At 40.8% G+C, this 21,079-nt stretch overlaps 1 protein-coding gene across 1 annotated transcript in view; it reads right to left on the reverse strand.

Annotated features, from left to right (window-relative positions):
- RCAN2 (regulator of calcineurin 2) overlaps nt 1–14,238 on the reverse strand; it is a 373,669-nt gene extending 359,431 nt beyond the window's left edge. The window contains exon 1 of the mRNA XM_044001791.1: nt 13,885–14,238. The gene's annotated coding sequence lies outside the window, so the exon portion shown is untranslated. The remainder of the gene's footprint in view (nt 1–13,884) is intronic.
- Nucleotides 14,239–21,079: the final 6,841 nt, after the last annotated feature.

Genomic DNA, 21,079 nt, shown 5'->3' on the forward strand with positions numbered 1-21,079 from the left:
TCTTTTCTTTTCTTGTCTTTTCTTGTCTTTTCTTTTTTTTTAACCTCTATCCCATTCAATATCTCTGCCTCTTTCCTTTTTCCCCCAGGAAATTTTTTTGCCTTATAGCCCTTTCCCTCTGGAGCTTAGTTGTTGTTCAGTTGTTTCACTCGTGTCTGACTCTTCGTGACCCCATTTGGGGTTTTCTTGGCAAAGATACTGGAGTGGTTTGCCATTTCCTTCTCTGGCTCATTTTACAGATGAGGAAACTGAGGCAAACAAGGTTAAATGACTTGCCCAGTGTCCCACAGCTAGTAAGTGTCTGAGGCCAGATTTGAACTAAGGAAAATGAGTCTTCCTGACTCCAGGCCCAGCACTCTATCTACTGTGCCACCTAGCTGTCCTAGACATTAAGGAAAGGGATCCTCTTTCTAGGGAGCAGGGCCCTAGAGGCATATGCTGATAAATATTTACTAACCAACTAGGGGTGGGACACACTTTTAAATTTAATATGAATAATTAACATTTTCTCCATCACTTTCGGAAGTCTAGAAATCAATAAGACCAGTCAAGCCCTGATTTGTAGCATTTGCAGATTTCCAAGATATAAATGCTCACATTGTCATTTGAATAATTGTTTCTAGCTGATTCCAGTATACCCTGGGATTGGAGGTGGGGGAGGAGAAATGAATTGCATATTTTATTGTTCAGTTGTTTTTCAATTGAGTCAGACTCTTCATGACCCCATTCGGGGTTTTCTTGGAAGAAATACGGGAGTGGTTACAGATGAGGAAACTGAGGCAAACAGAGTTAAGCGATTGGGGAATAGCTAAAAATCCCTTCCAGAAGAGTCTTCCTGACTCCGGGGCCCATACTCTATCCATTATGCAACCTGAATTGAATTTCTTCTGCTATTTGAGGCAATGGGAATGTTGGCTTTACTGTATTGTAAAGTTAGGTTAGAATAATAAATTTGGAACTGGGAGGGACCACAGAAATCATCAAGTCCAAAGTCCTCATTTTACAGGCCCAGGAAGGTCAAATGATTTGCCCAGGTTCACACAGGTAATTAAGAAACACAGCTGAGATTCAAATGCCCAAGTCTTCTAAGTAAAAAATCCAGTACTCATTCCACTGCACTACAGATGACTCATTTTAAAAATAAATAAAAGCAACCAATTCTGTCCAGGTTGTGGAAAAACAAGTAGAGTCATTCACTGCTAGTTCTAAAAGTATGTAGTAAATTTTATAAGATTCATCATACAGAGCAGTGATGGACTAACAAGAAAAATGCCAACACCAATTTGGACATGGCCAATATGGGAACTGGTCTTGCTTTGTTATACTTGTTACAAGGTTTCTCTATCCTATCATCACTCCCCAAAACAACACTCCCACCTCCAACCCCATGTCCCAGGAGAGAGAAAATGAATAAATACTTGATACTTCAAAAAAAAAAACCTCATAATTGAAAAAAAAAATTATCATAGTTTTTTTTTACTGAATTAGTCCAATGTTGGAAATAAACATTGTATGTATTATCAAAAAGAGCCACTTGTTCAGAGATGTTCACAATAATATTTAAAATATGGAAGCAATCTACTGTACAACAGTAGAGGAATAGTTCATTGAATTGTAGTACATTAATGTGCTGGAATGATATAATGTGATTAAGATTCCTAAGTGTTAAGTAATAAAAAGAAACCTGGAAAGACCTTTATGATATAATGGAAAGAAAAAGTAGAAACAACTATGAACATATAAGAAGAACTTCAAATAAGGATGAATAAATAAACCAAAGAATCAAAAGGGAAGAGAAATGAGTAAATATCTGAAAAATTGTTTATACCCTGTAAATTAAAATCAATTAATCTGATTTCAACTGCTAAGCAAAATGAAACATTCCATTAAAAAAAGAGATAGCCCAGAAGTGTATGAGTGAAACAGACCCCAAATCCTCTATGAAATTGTAATTCTTCGAGGTTGATTCAAGTAAGCCTAGGGTTAGAGAAGCAATGAACTACCTCCATCCAGAATGTCCATTGGGTGAATCCTCAATTGGCCTGAGGGCATGCTGAGGCAGTAAGTAGCCTCTAATGTCCTGGAGATCAGGAATTGGATAGAACAATCTGGGCTGGGCTGGCTCTTAGTCTAAAAAGAATCATGAAAACTTAGTTGGCCTTGGGGAAATCAGGTTCAACAGCTTTAAAAAGTTTATCTACCACCAAGTTTGGGACTGACTGGTCTTCCCCTATATATTTTTCCAATTATCTTTTTTTTTTTTTTAAGTGAGGCAATTGGGGTTAAGTGAATTGCCCAGGGTCACACAGCTATTAAGTGTTAAGTGTCTGAGGCCAAATTTGAACTCAGGTACTCCTGACCCCAGGGCCAATGCTCTATCCACTTCGCCACCTAGTGCCCCTTTTTCCAATTATCTTAAACTTTTTCTTTTCTTTTTTTTTTTCTAGATGGGTATATTCTCTTGCCATCTGGAGTGTGCAGCATACAAGGACAAAAAGGAAAAAAAAAAGCAGATGCTAGACTCGGGCATCTGATCACAGTGGAAGCAGCTGAAAGAAGAAAGGTGATTAAGATTCCAGTGCCACATATCTCTGAACTCAGGCAGTCAAGCAGACTCAAGGACTAAAAGAGGCAGGGAGTGCAGTGCCTCAAACTGGGATTTAGAAATGAGGATAGTTTAGTATAATTAGTAAGCAGAAAGCCCAGGGAGTTAATCCACATCTCCCCTTTCCCCAACCTCCCCAATACCACCAACACTACCCACTGTCATTCTCAAGAAGGAACTGGAATCTCCAAAAAAATTACCAAGGTGAAAAAACAACAACACACACACGCAAAAAAACCAAAACAAAACAAAACAAAAAACCCTAAGCTCTGCTCAAAGTCTTCACACACGTAAGAATTTTAACCACCAATCAACAATAAGCAGTTGCTGGGTGTTTCTAACATATTACACTGTGCTAATTCCTAGAGATGCTGAGGAAAGCAAAACCAGTTCTTGCCTTCAAGAAACTTCTATTCTAATGAAGAGATTTCCTATTAATAAATAGGTACATACAAGATATATAAAGAATAAATGGAAAGTAAGCTTATTTAATTTGATAGTCAGCAGGTCAGTCAACAAGCATTTTAAAAGTGCTTGCTTTGTCTCAGGAACCTTATTAAGCTGGAGATATAAAGAATAACAAAAGTCCCTGAACACAAGAACCTAATACTAATGGAATGACTCATGTAGGAATTACTGGAAAGGTAGTGAGAAAGAGATTGGGGACGTGGTGGGACAGAAGGGTTGTTGAAATCAATCTACTTAGTGGCTGCCTAACCTTTTATTCACAGAATTCAAGATGGAAAAAAACACAGATATCATCTTGCCCTACCACTACCCAAAGAATGAATCCTCAACAACTTCTCCAACAAAAGACTTGTTTGAAGTTCTCCAGTGACCAGGAATTCATTCACTCTCTTACCTGGTTCCAGGCCATTGTTCTATTAGACAGTCTAGCACCATCAAGGAATTTGGAGGGTACTAAGCTGAGCCACAGCTTGTTATAATGGACAAAAAAGTCAGCCTCAGAGTCAGGAAGGCTTGGGTCCAGTCCCATACATACTTATTCTAGACACTTCTCTGTGGTCCAGACAAATCTCTAGAGCACAAATTGTAGAGTAGATGATGATCTGCATGGAAGAGAGAACATCTTCGAAGGGAATTCTCTAAACCAATATAATTACAAGTCTGTCCCGCTCCCTCCCTCCTCTATGTCTCCCACCATGCCTGCAAAATGTAAAACTAGCACAGTCCAGGATAGGATCACCTGACTGCTTGCCGATTGCACATTTTCAAAACAGCTCATGTAAAATATGGCTCTAAATATACAGGTAGAATGTGAGCTATGATAGTCAGCAGAGGGAGTTTGCATCTGTTTCCAAGGCAAAGCCAAAAGCAAGGATGATTGATAGGTCCAAACAGGAATATATTACAGAACCACTAGATTTTAGAGGTGCAAGGGACCTTAAAGATCATCTTGTCCAAGTTCCTCATTTGATAGATGAAACAATCCCAGAATGACTTGCCCAAGGCCATATGGTCCCAAGGGGGGAGGGGGCTAGAATCTATGTCTGACATAAATGAAATATACTATAAATCCCTCTGGGCATATGATGAGCTTCTAACCTATATCTCTTCTAATATCAGAGCAATTTTGGGGATTCTGATTTGGACCATGAAAGTGAGATATGCCAAAGAACCAGCCTCAGTTTCCCTTCATCTTCTAGGGTCAATATTCCCAAAGTAGATTTCAACATCATTGTTGGATCTTGCCAGGACTGGAATGGAACTTCCCACAATGACACCAGATCAGAATGAAACCTTGACACCTGTATCTCCTGGGACAAATAAAACTGAACCTGACAAGTAATCCAAAGAAGTGTGTTACCAAAGTATCTACAAGTGGATATACCTTCATCCTCCAGACTTTGATACCATGCCATGGCTGCCTGCTCCTTCTGCCATTGCTGTCCCCCCACCCTTTGCCACCAGTTCCTCCATTTTGAGGAAGGTCCCAGAGCAGCTATCCATTCTTCAGATGTCCCAATGAGGAAATACTCATCCCTCACTTTCCAGTTCCTGTTTGAATGTAAGCTCTTAGAGGGCAGGAAGAACCCTTCTTTTTGCTTCTGTTTGTATCCCTAGAGCTTAGCACAATGCATGGCAACAGTATGTGCTCAGCAAGTGTTTATTGACTTGTCTACCAAAGTTAAAAACTGACAGATTATAAAAACTCACATTTATAAAAAGTTTTAAGGTTTACAAAATATTTTATCTTCACTATATCATTTCAGCCTCACAAAAATCCTATGAATTGGGTGTTATTATCCCTATTTTTCAGATGAGGAAAGTGAGGCTCAGAGAGAGGGACATAGCTAGTGCTTAAGGTACAGTAAGCCCAGATCTTCATCACCCCAAATCCTGTCCTAGTTTCCTTAGTCCAGGCCACCACCTTGTCAAACTACAGTGTCTCTCATTCTAAACAACGCCTCTGAGGACGACTGTTGAACAAAATTAAATATTGAAAAATAGACCAGGTAGTAAGAGTGAGTGCTATTGAATATCATTCCAGGCTAAAATGTAAATAGTCTGCCTAAGGTTGTGACTTTGTCACAGTAAAAGTCTGAATACTATTAGTGTCTTCAGCAGGAAACACATTTAGCATATTCATGAAACGTGGCCCTGTTTGCACTTACCTTGTCAAGGCGAAAAGATTATTTGTTCTAGTTATTAGTTCTCTCCAGTAAATGAAGATGTTTTTGAGGTCATACATGTAGATGTTTTCATTTTCCATTTCAAAGATCAACTGACCCTGTAATCAGTCAACTAAATTTTCTTAATATTTATCCTTAACAGAAATGTAAACAGAACCTTGATTCATGAATAGTGAGGCTGCGTAGATTAGGTGTCTGTCCCTGTGTTGATTGTCTTTGTGACTATGAGTGTGTTTGTGCTGTAATTGGCGGGGGGGGGGGGGGGGGGGGGGGGGGGGGGGCGGGGGGGGGGCGGGGGGGGGGGCGGGGGGGGGCGGGGGGGGGCGGGGGAGGGGGGAGTGTTCCCTTGGAGGATCTTGTGGGCCATCCTGAGTTGCCAAACCAGCTGAGGTCTTGAGCACAGAGAACAGCAAAGAAATTTTATTGTGATGAATCCTTGGCACAAGGTCAGTGAAGCCTGGATTTTCTGGCAAAATTTTCTAAGGCATTCATTCTCCTAGGGCATGTTGGGTTAGGGTCTAGAGGCTCCATCTCAGGATTTTTCTCAGAAATCTCAGGATGGTGACACTATTACAAACATTAACCGATAATGATTGTTCCTTGGTTTCAATTAACTAACATTTATTAAACACCAATGCTGTTCCTGGCACTGTGGTAGGTACTGAGGTCAGAGGGGAGGAACAGAGGGAGGAAGAAGGACAAAAACAAAACTTAAGAAGTTTACATTTTATTTAACATTCACAATCATGACAGATGATTGATTCAATCGATTTAATCTAATAGCTAGCTGGTTTAGTGTAGAATAAATTAACATTCAAATAAGGTGGGGTTTTATTATTTATTTATTTATTTATTCATTCATTCATTCGTTCGTTTGTTTACTTATTTATTTATTTTTGGTCTGAATTGACAGGTCAATTTAATAAAAATGGTCTGTCTTTTAGCCTCATAGTATATGATAAAAGCAAGCAGTTATCCTGAAAGTAATCCCCACTTTAGTCTACAAATTAGAGTTATCACTTTGTATAATGATCCTCAGAAAGTCATAGACTGAGCACTAAAGTAATACTTTAACTAAGACAGTTTCATCCAAGTTAGAAACAGCTTATTTGCAGAAGAGGAACATGTCCAAATAAAAGGATCACTCACTTTAGAGTTATAGGGAAAGGGTTTAAACTTTAGTTTTGTTATTTCCTTGTTGTGAGACTTGGAACATATTATTCTACTTCTCTGGGCCTCTGTTCTCTCCCCTGTAAAATGAAGGGGTTGGACTGGATCCCTTTCACTCAATCAATGAACATTTATGAAATGCCTGTTACATACCAGGAACATGGCTAGGTTGCTGCAGATACAAATAGAGCAAATAAAACCATCTCTACTTAAAAAGTTTACATTCTCATGGGAGAGACAACTGTGACATATATAATAAGCATATAGAGAATAAACATAAAGAAAATACTTTGATCCTATATATGTTTGTAGATAGATGAAATTCTGTCTAATATTATAAGCCCTATGCAGCTGTACAGAACCAATTACAGTCAGTCAGAACCAAGTATTACAAATTTTGAGTTAAACAGGTGATAGGATAAATAAGAGTGACCCTACAGGAGGTGGGGGTGGGTGGGTGGAGTACTTATGAAATATTTCACAGGAAGAACAATTTAACGCTATGAGGAAACTCCAACCCCCTCATTTTACAAATGAGAATGCAGAGACCTAGAGAGGGTTAACTGGCTTGTCCCAATTTGTGAATGAGTTGGGATTCAAATTCAGGTTCTCTGACTTCAAATCCAGTACATTGATTAGTGTGCTTTGATACATCTGAAATGATGAAAAAGGTAGAACTAATGCCCATATATTCATACACCATGAACATTTTGCCACCACCCCACCCCTCCACCACCACCCAGCCCTGGAGATGAGTTTCATCTCCAGGTCTGGGAACAATTAACAAATCAACAGGACCAATGCTTCTGAAGAGAGTGCTAATCTGACTGCAGCATGGCACCATTGGACAGTCCATTCCTAAGACTTCTCAAAAGTCCCTTCCCTGCCCACCATCCCCTCACTTTCCTATATTAGAATACAAATGTCTTAAAGATAGGGATTGTCTCACTTTTGTATTTCTGTCCCCAGATTATATACCACTGTGTCTGGTACTAAATGGGTGCTTAATATATATATTTTTCATTCATTTCATTCCTGCATTCCACTTAGGCAGGGCTTTATACTTTGCATCTCAAATCACAGCTAATGGTCCTAATAGTTCAAGTGTACTTAACTGGCTCTGTGAATTTGGGCAGATCTACTCTGGCCATTTGCCAATTACTTGTCAGCCAATCTGCAAGCTTCTGAATAGACCCTTCGATATTAATGAGCTCTGGAATATGGTAATAAAATCAGTAGGCAATGGCTACTGAATGCCTCGGTCCCTGGGGTCAAGAAGAATAGAAGATGAGTCATTACCATAACCACCACCACCACCACCATCATTATTGATAATGATATTGATAACAACAATAACAACAACAAACAATGCTGAATACCTCAATTCGGACTTTCTAGAACTCGGAGAAATCTTCCAGGGTCCTTGTTTTCTGCCCAGATTTTCATCACCTGCTAGGGACAACTCCAGAGCCTTAGCTTGCTCTGAAGAGCAATATATGCTTACATTTCTGTTAAGGATAAGTATTAAAAAATTTAGTTGACTGATTATAGGGTCAGTTGATCTTTGAAATGGAAAATGAAAACATCTACATGATACACACATACATATATACATGCATATATAAACATATATACATACACACACACACACATATAAAGGGGTTTCAGAACCAGGGAAGAATTAGGGTCACCTCTGTCCCAGGAACACTGTGATGTGGACCCCCTTCAACCGACTCAGAGTCTGAGACACTTTGAGACAATACTCATCAGATCTTTTTTCCCTACCTGATTTAACCTGCCTAGATGTTTTGCCTATCTATATACTTTTCTTCTGGTCTAGTTCTGTGAAAACTGACCTAAGTTTACCCACCTAGACCCCAAGCCTTACTTTTTCCCTCTGGTTTGATCCAATATGATGCCCTGACCTGTTCAGTCTTCTGAATTCACTCTGTCCTCACATCAAGGATGTGCTGGGGCCAACTCAAACCCTGAAAGAGTCACTGTTCTTGAAGTGTGGTCATTTACATGTCAGAAATCCACAAGACAATGCTAATAATACAGGTAAGATTTACAAATTCCATTTTTGTTTGTTTGTTTGTTTTTCTTTTCCAAAGAGCCAATTGTTAAACATTACCAGCACAACCCTGTTCACATCCCATTTTTCTCTACTCACTCACTAACCCCTCAGGTCATGACCCCTCTCTTGCCAGTATACCAAGCTGTTCAGCACATTTTAATGCTCTGACCTTATTTTTACTACCAGACATTCTAGCCAGACCCAGCCTAACTGGAGCATAGTGCTACAATCTCCTTTTATGTGTGAGGAAAATGAGGGATTATGAGGAAAAGCACTATTTAGTCAGCCAGTCAATCATTTATTAAGTGCCTATTATATGCCAAGGGCAGCTAGCTGGCAAAGTGGATAGAGCACTGGGTTTAGAATGAGGAAGACTCATCTTCCTGAGTTCAAATCTGGCTTCAGCCACTTACTAACAGTGTGACCTTGGGCAAGTCACTTAACCCTATTTACCTCAGTTTGTTTCCTCATCTGCAAAATGAGCAGGAGAAGGAAATGCTGAATAACTCCAGTATCTTTGTCAAGGAAAACCCCAAATGGGATCACAAAAAGTAGGGCATGCCTGAAAAAAGGATTGAATACTATATGTCAGGCACTATGCAAAATGCTAGAGATTAAAAAGAAAAGAAGCCATAAAGACAATTCTGAGGAGACAACAGACAAACAAATAAGTACAAACAAATTATATACAGGATAAATAGAAAATAAGAGAGGGAAGGTGCTAGAATGAACAGGAATTGGGATAGGCTCTTTGTAGACTATGGGATTTGAGTTGAGACTTAAAGCCAAGGAAGCCAGGAGGTAGAATTGAGAAGGGAGAACATTCCAGGCATGGAATCAGCCTGAGAAAATGCCTGGAGTTGAGAGATGGAGTGTCAGCCAGGAGGCCACTGTCATGATGATGGGACAGTATAAAAAGATCAGAAAGATTGAGGGGAGTAGGGAGGTGACTAGATTATGAAAGTCTTTGAATACCAAACAGAGGATTTTGCAGTTGATCATGGAAATGATATGAAGCCATAGGAATTTATTAAGTAGTGAGGGTGAGGTAAAATTGAGAAAAGGGACAGATGCTGAATCAGCAGGGATCAGAGTTCCAATCCTGATTCTAACACCAACCAGTTCAGTGATTTTGTGTTAGATTTGGAATTGGGGAACCTGTGTTCAAATTCCAGATCCTACCTGAGTGACCTTGGGCAGATTAATTCACCTCTATCTATAAAATGAAGTTAGACTAGACCAAGGTCTCTTAAAGCTCTAAAAATCTGTGATCTCTGACTCACACATGTCATTAAACTTCTCTGAAACTCAATTTCCTCATGTATACACTGGGGGATAACACCACCAATGGTACTTATGTCCAAGGGTGATTGTGTTGTCAAATACGTAATATACAGAATGTCCCAAAAATCTTTGTGAACTAAAACTTTGGAGACAACTTGTACATAAAATGGCTTACACATTTCAAAGAGTTGTAGCCATATTAGCTATTAATATTGTTATTACTATCTTATAGTACACAAAAGGCACCTTGTAAATGTATAGATGGTATAGAAATATGAATTATTGTCATGAATTGCCTAATGAACTCTCTGGCATAACTCCTTTTTCTGATGAGGAAAGATGTGTGTGTGTGTGTGTGTGTGTGTGTGTGTGTGTGTGTGTGTGTGTGTGAACATTTTGAAGTTCGGGAAGTTGAGTGTAAGCTATTTTGGGAAATGCCCTCCCCCCCCCCAACTTTTTTAACCTCTAGAGAGTACCCTTCACAGTCACTCACTTTGGTTATTTTTTTTTAAGACATTGAAAAATAGCTTCTATTCAGTTTCAGGCTGCTTCCATGTGTAAAAACAAAAATGACCCATCTTAGATCATTCAGATCATTCCAGGGGGTACCTCATGGCCAGTAAGATAAGTTGAGAAGGTAAAAAATACTTAGAATTTGACAGGCATAAAAGAGAAGACTTTTCATAAAGATATAAAATGTACCAGGTTTGGGGGAGGCATGGAACAGAAAAACAACAACAAAACCCCAATATTTTATTCCATCTTCTATAATTCTAGCCATGATAAACCCAATTAGAACCATTGACTTTAGACAACATCGTTGTTCTACTGTGTTTTTGACCAAGTACTACACTAAACTAAACTAAAAGCACTCAAGGCATATGTGTGTATTTATGCATACAAACACAGAGTGCATGAAATATTCTGTAGTCAGTGGGATAGCTCACATTTATATGGTACTTTCAAATTATATTCCCTTGTTCCATCCTGAAAACAATCCTGAGAAAGACAGTGCAAGTTTCAATATCTTTCCATTTAATAGACTGAGAAACTGAGGCATAGAAGAGGTTAAGTGACTTGCAAAAGGTCATTAAATGGCAGAATCACAATTGGAGACCTCAGGTCTTGTGACTTCAAACTCTGGTGCTCTTTCTGGGATGCTGAAATAACAGACCTAGGGTTGGAAGAGTCTATAGAGGTCATTTATTTCAACCCCTTCGTTTTGCATATGAGGAAATTGAGATGCTTAAGTCATTTGTCCAAGGTTAAGTAAGTGCTTGGAGACAGAGCTGAAGTCCAAGTTGAGTACTCTTTCCAAAGCACCCAAGTGCCTGCTGCATCAATACAACTTTCATTTCAATAGCAGAGATGACCCTTGGCAGCACTTTAAAGGAATATTAGTTACTTCCAAAATCTTCTTTCTATATCTGTATCATAAGCATCATATACCTTATACTTATCTGGCTGCCCAAAACTCCTTACTGCTGGACACCACTGAGGCCCATTTTCCCTAATCATCAGCCAGCCCTCCAAAATCACCCCTCTCTCCTCTTCCCTCCGTAAGATAGTCATTGCCTGAACCTTCTTCATTTATCAGGCCATCTTTGAGAACAAAGGAGAAACAACATCCTTGAAAAAATATATGTGAAAAACTAAATCACACTAAGTTGTTCAGGACTGATGACAGCTTCGTAGATCGTTCTTCCCCTGAGTTTGCATTTTAAAAAGGAAGAGTGGGGACTTTAGAGTAACTCAAAGGCATGACTTGCTCAAGGTAGACTGACTAAAGAGACAATATAGTTACCAGGTGGGATTCATATTTAGGAGCTAGGTCACTCCTGCTCAGGAACACTTTAGTGTTCCAACAAACGCTTTCCAATTGGAAGATAAAATAGGACTCAGGAATGCCAAGTCCCCCAAAATTTGCTTTGTTCAAAAGGGGGGACAAAGAATAGAGGAACAGAGAAAAGAGAAGAATAAGAAAATGACAACTTTGAGAAGAGCAAAAATTGGCCTAAATAATGAGAACAGATAGATTTGCAATGCATCCGCATCTCTTTGCCTGATTAGGCAGGTGTTTTTAAAAGGAGTGGGATGAGTACTTGTAAATGACAGTGTTCCCAAGGCATCATTTATGCTAGTCAAATTTTATTCACAAGATAAATCACCAAATTCTCCCATAATCTAAGGCAGGGAATTAAGCTTTGAAAGAACCAATGGAGCAAAAGCTCAGAAAGTCCATCTAGAACAATCCTGTCTGATGCTAGAAATGTTTGCCTCAAATAGCCCCCATATACACAAACAGTGCATTGTACAGTGGGTTCCTGGTAAATATATCTTGATTTGATCTGCTTTCAATATGAAACTCATATACAGTGCAAAACATGAGCTAACAGGGCCCAGTGACTGGCAATGTTTGATACAACGGCTTTAAGGTAAAGACAATCAATAAATAGAGTGTGAAATCCTGCCAAGTATCCACCACCACTGGAGAGCCATTGTCAATGTGTTTCTCCCTCAAGCATATTTCCAAGCCCCAAGAATCTCTAACTTCATAATACCCTTAAGCTGGGGCTGTTTAGCAAGTCAGCATGAAGTATCTTTTGCCTTTTTTTGTTCCATAATTTTGGATTGGATATTAAAGAAAAGGATGGAGTTGCTGGATTATGCTGTTGCTAACAATATCCTACCTTTCCTAAATGGTGTTTAACCTTCTGATAGGTTCATTTCAGTTAAAGTCCTGGCTGCAGATAGAGAGGTTTAGACCTGGTGTCTTCCAAAGCCTCTGATATCTATTAGATGTGGGTCTTTAGGAAAGTCACCAAACCTCTCTCAACGTCAGTTTCCTCATCTGTAAAAAAGAGATATTTGGTCTGGATGATCTTTAAAGTCCTTTCCAGGTCGAAATCCTCTGATCTCTATTAATCTTCCAGTACCACAGGAATGGGATGCTGTTTTTATGCTTTATGTTTTGAGTAGATACCAAAAGTCTTTTTTTTCCCCGTTCAGCAAACTAACATAACAGGACAGCTTTTTAAAAAATCCTTGCTGGCAAAAACATAAAATGCATATTTAACCCCTTCTCTATCTCCCCCCACCCCCCACCCCGCACTGCAGCTGATGCTTGAACTGCCCAGTGCAGCGCATCAGAAAAGGTCCAAACCAGCAGGCTCCAGGAACTCTGGCTTTATTCTTTTGCAGATGAAGAAAAGAAACTGCATGCCTTGGAAAATGAATCATTAACTCAAAGTCCAACAGAGCTGCCCTGGAAACCAAAGCGTTGTAAGAAAGTGATGGTATCTCTCGGGCAAGTTGAGATTTTCCTGTTCCCTCCTGTGACTTCTAAAGCGAAGCATCCCACAATCCTGGGCCAAGCAGACACAGAACAGTCTAGTTCTTTCACTTTACAAACGTGAAGTTATTTTTAGATGACCCAAGCTAGCTAATTCCCTTCAGGGCAATTTCCCAGCTAGCTCAGCCATCAGGCAACAAGTCGCCCCCTTCCCCAACACCCACATCTTCCTACCCCTGGGCCTGGGGAGGGGTTCTCCTAATTTCTTTCTTCTAGGTGCCCCCATCTCAAGCCCCCTTTGCGGATCCCCAGTCCCGGATGCATTATTTTTCTTCCTCTACTCCACTTATCCACCTGCTGCTGTTGCTTGACCTCAGCCACTTAACGCGAAACCCATTTTTCGGTAAAGCGGAATTCTTGAGACCTGCTTCATTCGAACCCTCGCCGCCACGGAGGTCCAACCCACAGGGTCCCTGCGGAAACGCCTCATCTGGAGTGAAGGGGGAGGGGGAAAGGAGGGGAACAGCCCCCAGTACACACTGCTGCTCCACTGCCCGACTAAACATAGCGGGTGCTGTCCCCCCATCCTTCCTTCCCGTCTCAATATACACAATGAACCCTTCCCCCACTTAACCCCCTCTCCCCACAAAAAAACTGGGAAGACGCTCAGTCCCAAACCTGACCACCTCCCAACCTTAGGGGACCAAGGCGGACGGAGCGCTCTCCCCCACCTTCCCCGCCGCCGGTCAGGCGCATGTGTTAGGTGGGGTGATCCAGGGACTGGAGCTGTTACGTAACTGACCTGCCGGGTGTCCGAGATGCCCCCGAGGAGGGCGGCGGGTCGGGGTCCAGAGAGTGGCTCGGCTTAGTTGGGCTGGGCAGAGCGCGGCAGGGCAGGGCAGGGCAGGGTAGGGCAATCTGCAGTTGCCCCGGACGCCACGAAATGGATGGTGGGGGTTGGACTCCTCCGGACCGTGCTCAGGGTCTTCCTCACCTGCCCCTGCTAACGAGTGTCCGCGTGGTTGGAAGTGTGCAAAGGGGTGTAAGTGCCGGTTGCGGAGGTGTGTTTAAAGAGTGTCCACAGCGCCCAACCTGCCTTCTTGGCCCGCAGCAACTGAAAGGCTGCCTAGCTCTCTTCCTCGCTCTCCCTCCTCCCTCCCTCCCTCTCTCTTCTTCTTTCTCCCTCCCTTGTCTCCCCCCCCCCCCGCCCCAACCTCCACTGCTGTCACCCGGGACAAAGCTGTTCCAGGGAGGGGCACAGCAGGACACAGAAGAGCCGCGATGGGCGACTCTTGGGCACCAACTCATCAAGCCAAACGCCAATCATACCGGAGGAAATCCAGAGCTTCAGGGCTCGGCTCTCCTTTCGGTCTCCCCACCTTTACTTGTTCTCCGCCCCCATCCCCCCCGCCCCATACACACACCACAACCTCCGATCCGCCCCGAGTACCACCACCCTCCTCAACATGCCGGTACATACGTTACCCCACCCCAAACACGCCTCCCCACACTCCTCTCACCCCTCAGAGACCCTCAATATTTGTTGCCCTGGTTTGCCCCCGAAAAAGATGCAGAAAAGATTGACTTCAGCTTGGATGTCATTGGCATAGAGAGGAGAGGACTCTGGCTTAAATGACAACAAATGCGGGGGGCGGGGGCAGGGGAGGGACCGGGAATAGGTGATGGTTTAGGTTGGTAACAAAGGTCTGGATGGAGGAGTCAGAGAGAAACTAACATAGGGACAGGTAGTGGTGAAGAGAAGTACTTGGATATTAGTGAGAAAGAAGGCACAGGCTTGAGAAGGGAAAGTGATAAAGAGGCACGCAGAGCCTGTGACTTTATGACAGACAGAGAAAAGATGATTGAGACAGTTATGACTAACTGAGAGGCAATGACGGAGATAGGAAAACTTGTGTGTTATAGAAAAGGCCAAATTGACTGGAGAGGGGTTTGTTTGAAGGTATAAAGTCAAGTCAACAGGAGAGACAGAGAAAGAGACATACAGAGAGAGACAGAGAGAGAAAGGCAGTTTTAATCCATACTGAAGCAGACCCATAGGATATAGAACTGGAAAGGATCTTAACCTTTTTTGTATCATGGAGCCTTTCGGCAGTTTAGTAAAACTCATAAACTTCTCAGAAAAAAAATGATTTGTTTCCTCTTTTTATAATTTAAGAAACTGCTAAATTTCAGTTAGAAGTTAGGGGAAATAAAGCTGTATCCCCCCCCTCCCCCTCCCATCGAAGTTCACAGAACCCACTGAAATCGGATCTCTAGGGGGCGGTGGGGCCTCTATGGAAATCAGGTCTAGGACTCTTCATTTAATGAGCATTATTAAGCACCTGATGTATACTGGCACTTTGCTGGTTGGAGGAGGGGCAGGAAAGTAGAGGGAAGGGATGAAAACAAAAGACTCCCTGACTTCAATTAGTTTACATTCTCATGGGAGAAAAGAAAGTATACCCAGATAAGTTCACACACAACATATAAAGAATAGATAGAGGCGACTGGGTCATGTGACCAATACACCTCTTCAATCCTCATGATTTCTCAAACTTCTCTCCAAAATATGAATTACTCACAACTGGTAAAGCAGTTACAGTTCTCCTCTAAGTCTAAGACAGCAAGATCTCTAATAAAGTAACAACCTGTTCAAATAACTACAGAGAAGGCTAATGTCAAATCCTGAACAAAGCAACTCAACACTTTCTACACCATCTCTTATACTCTGGCAGGACTGTACAACAAGATCCAAACAGCTGTGCTCTGGAATCCACTCAGCAATCCCTTTGCTGCTGCTGTAGTCTCTACCACTATACTTTTAACCTTGACCTCACTTCACCATTCTGAGTCAATAAGCAACAGAACTCAACTCTGCTCCCCTTATCTCATATGGAAGAAGTAAAGGTATGGGAAGGTGGACAGATTGCGCTGCTCGGACAGCATGCTGTGCTAGTACCAATGAGGTGCCAAAGAACTAATGAAGAGAGGGGACTGGGGGAGGGGACTGGCGCTTGGGGTGGGGGTGAGGAGAACTCCAGCAAGCCAGAAGGAAAAGGGACCGAAATCCTCCTGACGTCAGTTTTGTTCATTTTTCCATCCTCCCAGAAGTCACTTGGTGCAAAGACTGAGGCCAATGAAAAACAAATTCCCCAGATTAGGAGGAAGTTGAAACAGCTTTGAGGTCTAGCCTTTTGGGGAAAAGTGAGTGGAAGTTGAGAGACAGATATTGCCAAAGATTCAAGAGGAAGAAAACTCAAAGCATAAGCAGATAAACAAGCATGAAATACATTTATTAGAGAAGAGAAGATACCCTCCCGGACATCTGTATAACACCAAATATCTCTGAATCTATATTGCAAAAGAAAGGAAAATGAATCAATACCTGATGAGATAAAGAATTCTGTAGATTCTCAAGAGGTCATAGAACCACAGCAGGATATTCTTGAATGGTTTAAGAAAGAAGTAGGAGCTGTGAAATCCAAATTTATGACCATAACGGAAATAATCAACCGAACAGAAAAACTTGAATCCACAGTGGCAAACCTCACCAAAGAAACCAGAGACCAAACAATGGATTATGAATACAAATACACAGAAGTACTTCTAGAAGATCAATCTGCAAGAAGAGAAGCAAAAAGCAATAATGTTAAAAGAAAATATGAGTTCTATACAAGCAACATATATTGACCTTGAGGGCAGGATGCATAAAAAAAACCCACTGGTTAGAGGTCTTCCAGAAGAATACTCCCATGGGAGGCAAGAGATTGTATAATGGATTATGGGGACCTTGTAATGAGTAAAATCTGCAGGAATTTGGTATTTAGAGAGATCACTATTTCTAAGAGAATGCTATGCCCCATGGACAGCAGCCTTCCTCAGGAGAATCAGTGCTCCTGAGGGCAACTTTCATTCAGAAGGGTGGGAGGGGATGAGATTTCATGACAATTGGAGAAAAAAAATGATCATGGGCAAGACAGGAGGTAGTAAAGCATAGCACAATCAGATAGCCAGGAAAATTTCTCCCACGGGGCTGCTTATGCTTTGAGTTTTCTTCCTTCCAAATCTTTGGTAATTTCTATCTTCTCTCTTTACATTCTACTTTCACTCACTTTCCTTCCCCTTTGATGTCAGATTCCCCCAAGGGCTAGACTTCAATGCTTGCTTCAGTCTTCTCCTAATCTGGGGAATTTACTTTTCACTGTCCTTAGTCACTGCCCCAAGTAACTTCTGGGGGAATGGGATAAACACAGTTCCAGCTGGATGCCAGTCCCCTTTTCTTTAGGTGTAGTGGACCTTTTCTCCAAACACTGGTACTTTCTCCTAGTTCCCTCTTAATTAGTTCTTTTCTATAGTCTCCATTCTGTCTCCAGTAAGTACTGTTACTTCTAAGAGAGAAGCACTGGGGCAGCTAGGTGGTGCAGTGGATAAAGCACCATCCCTGGATTCAGGAGGACCTGAGTTCAAAATCTGGCTTCAGACACTTGACACTTAGTAGCTGTGTGACCCTGGGCAAGTCACTTAAACCTCATTGCTGAGAGACAGAGACAGAGAGACAGAGAGACAGAGACAGAGACAAAGACAGAGACAGAGAAGCACAACAGAAAAAAAAAGGAGGGGGTAAGATCTACAAGACAATAAGTTAAGCAGGAAAGCATTTAAGTATCTTCTACTATGTGCCTGGAACTGTACTAAGGTGTTTTTTGTGGTGGTGTTGTTTTTTTACAATATTATCTTATTAGACTGTTACAATAACCATGAGAAGAAGGTGCTCTTACTATCTCCATTTTACAGTTGAAAAAACTGAGGCAAAAGCGGGGAAAGAATTGATTTGCCCAGGATCACACAACTAGTAAGTGTCTGAGGCCTGATTTGAACTCAAGTCTTCCAGACTCCAGATTCAGTACACTGTGCCACCTGGCTCACTCATCAACAATAACATAGAAACTTTAAAAGAGGGAAGTAAAAAATAAGTTTAAAAAAAAGTTTCTTAGAACCCTTAATTCCACGAGGAATAGACTAAAAAAAGAATAAATAAGTAGAAGGATTGTGCATCAAATAATAATAAATGTCTAGAATAGATGATAAGAGAAGAAAATTAATTGAAGAGAATGAGGGAAAGAAATACTTTTTAGATAAAGGTGCAGAAATTTAAAAACCAACAACAACAAAGTAGGGGGCATCTAGGTGGCTAAAGAGCCAGCCCTGGATTTAGGAGGACCTGAGTTCAAATCCAGCCTCAGACACTCGACACTTACTAGCTGTGTGACCCTGGGCAAGTCAATTAACCCTCATTATCCCGAAAAGTAAATAGGGAGTAATTTCTAGGGCAGCAGCAATAAAAGTAACAGAGAGGGCATCAAGAAATGCCTAGTGCAAGAGAAGGTACTTGATTCTAACCCATGGAATTATTTTATCTGTGAGGAAACTGAGGCTAAGAGATGTTAAGTAGCATGCACAAATTGACAAAAGAAGTAAGTAACAGAACTGGACTTGTATCCCTGGCCCTCTCAGTAATCTTTCCACTACATGATGCCTGTAAGTTTTTCTGCCTTGGAAAAGAAGTTACTGAAGCCATAGAAAAAACTCTGCCTTAGGGTAACTGGTTAAGACAGGCTCTGCATAAAAGGAAAGGATATCATTGACCCTGATTTAGGAGAATGCTGTAAACACTAAAGTGAAGGCTGTATTTTAGGACAAGAATGCAGGCCCAGTGTAAGCAACTGTATTAGCAGATTAATTTTTTTTTAAACTAATGGTCTCATCTTTCTGAGAGTTCAAAATGCCCCTCTTTTGTCTCTTTTTCACATTCTTACTGCACTGTCTCATGATAATAAAGTTTATATATTGGCACTTGGCTAATAGCACAATAAAACAAATTCAATGCCTTGAAGCAATTCATAGAACAGATTTCCATAATGTATTTCTCATTGTTAACAAAAAATGAGGGGGCTGGATTAGATGATCTTCAAGGACCCTTCCAGCTATTAATTTCTATGGTTCTATGACAAAAAGACCTCAATCTTCTTCCTGTTTTCCTATATAGTCATAAAACTGTAGAATTTTTAGCACTGGGAAAGACTTTTGAAAAATAATTCAGCCTAGTCCCTTAATTCTACAGATGAGGAAACAGGCCTGTTACATAGCTACATAGTACCAGAACCAGAATTAAAACTCAGACTCTTTCCACTGCATTTCATTTTAAGTCAAGTACTTAACTGTGCCTTTAAACCCAGAACACTCTGGCTTTCATTGAATGGTCAAAAATAGGCCTCAGCTCAAGCCTCTATTACTCATAGTTTGTGTTTTAATGGCTTAGAATGAGTGTAAATAGAGATTGTTTTCTGTTCTTGCCAGAAACTTTGATAGTCTTCCCCTCAGAGACTGATATTTTTGTGATGGTAAACTAGGCCATCTTTTGTCTCAATTCTTACCTAGCCCGTAGTCATTGAAGGAGCCTTGACTCAGACAAACTGATACCTGGGAAAGACCTTAATTTAGAAAGGCTAAGATCACCTACTGCATCCTGGTGACTCTGGAGAAGGGAGTGAGGCTGAGAACTTTGTACAGCTCTGCCTCACTTAAATTCAATTCATTTGCAAGTCAAGACATCACTCTCACAATGTCACTGGTCATCTTTGAGAATGAAAGATGAAGAAAATAGTTTTGGGCAGCTAGGTGGCACATTGGATAGAGTGCTAGGCCTGAAGTCAGGAAAATCTATCTTCCTAAGTTCAAATCCAGCCTCAGATGCTTACTAGCTGTGAGATCCTGGGCAAGTCACTTAACCCTGTTTGTCTCAGTTTCCTCATCTGTAAAATGAGCTGAAGAAGGACATAGCAAACTACTCCACCCTCTTTGCCATAAAAATCTGGTTAATGGACCTCCTGACTCCAAGTCTAGTAGATAACACAATGCATATAGTTGGTATTTGATAAATGTTCTCTTGTCTCCTTTTCACATTCTTACTGCATTGTCTCATGATAATAACATTTAAATATTGACATTTGGTTAATGGAACCATTAAACAAATGTAATGTCTTGAAGATATTCACAGGACATATTTCTATAATTTAGTCAATATATATTTATTGAATACCTACTATGTACAAAGAAGTGGGCTAGGCACTAAAGGGAATACAAAGGCAAGTCAAGCTGTCTGCTTTCAGGCTTCTTATATTCTAGTGGGAGAAATAAGGCAAGAACACCACTAAATATAGAACAAATCAGAATACGTGCTCGAAGAAAGGTAAACATGTTATTGGGCCTCAGAGGAGGAAGACATTTTATTTATTTTAGGAAACAGTACATTCTAAAACATCTCAAATTGCAGAATAATCCCTATAGATTTGGATTAGTTATGAATCCATGTGTAAAAATGCATATTCCTACAGTTAGAAATCAATGTCATACATCCATTAATGAATGAACTGGATGAGGAGAAAAGAAGCTGAAATGGACAGATCACTACCCATGAAATGGATCCTGCTATGAGTAAAACCTATTTTAGCATATGATATTTCATGTTAAATCATGGTAAATAGAGTCAGAGCTTTAATGAAGGAGGAAATGGATCTCGGAGAATTTCAGATAAAATTTCAGATTTGTTTAGCATTTTTCTTTTTTCCTGAGATGCAGAGTGAGTAAAGTGACTGGTTATAGACAGGAGTTTCTCTGGTAGCCTGTTACCCTAGAGATTTGCAGTTAAACAAAGCTTTTCCATCTTCCTCTTTTCATGGCTAAACTCCTTGAGGCTATATACAATGGGTATCTTCATTTCCTTTTCTCTCACTCCCTTCTTATGTTTCTGCAGTATGGCTTTTGTCTTCATCATTCAACAGAAACTTCTCTCTCCAAAGTTAACAGTGATTTCTCCATTGACAAATCTGATGCTATCTCTCAATACTCATTCTTCTTGACATTTCTGACCTTGGGCATTATAGAACACCCTTCTAGAAATGGTTTTCTCCAGATTTTCTTGACAATCTTTTATCCTG

Source organism: Dromiciops gliroides, chromosome 4, assembly GCF_019393635.1.
Source record: "Dromiciops gliroides isolate mDroGli1 chromosome 4, mDroGli1.pri, whole genome shotgun sequence".
Taxonomy (NCBI): Eukaryota; Metazoa; Chordata; class Mammalia; order Microbiotheria; family Microbiotheriidae; genus Dromiciops; species Dromiciops gliroides.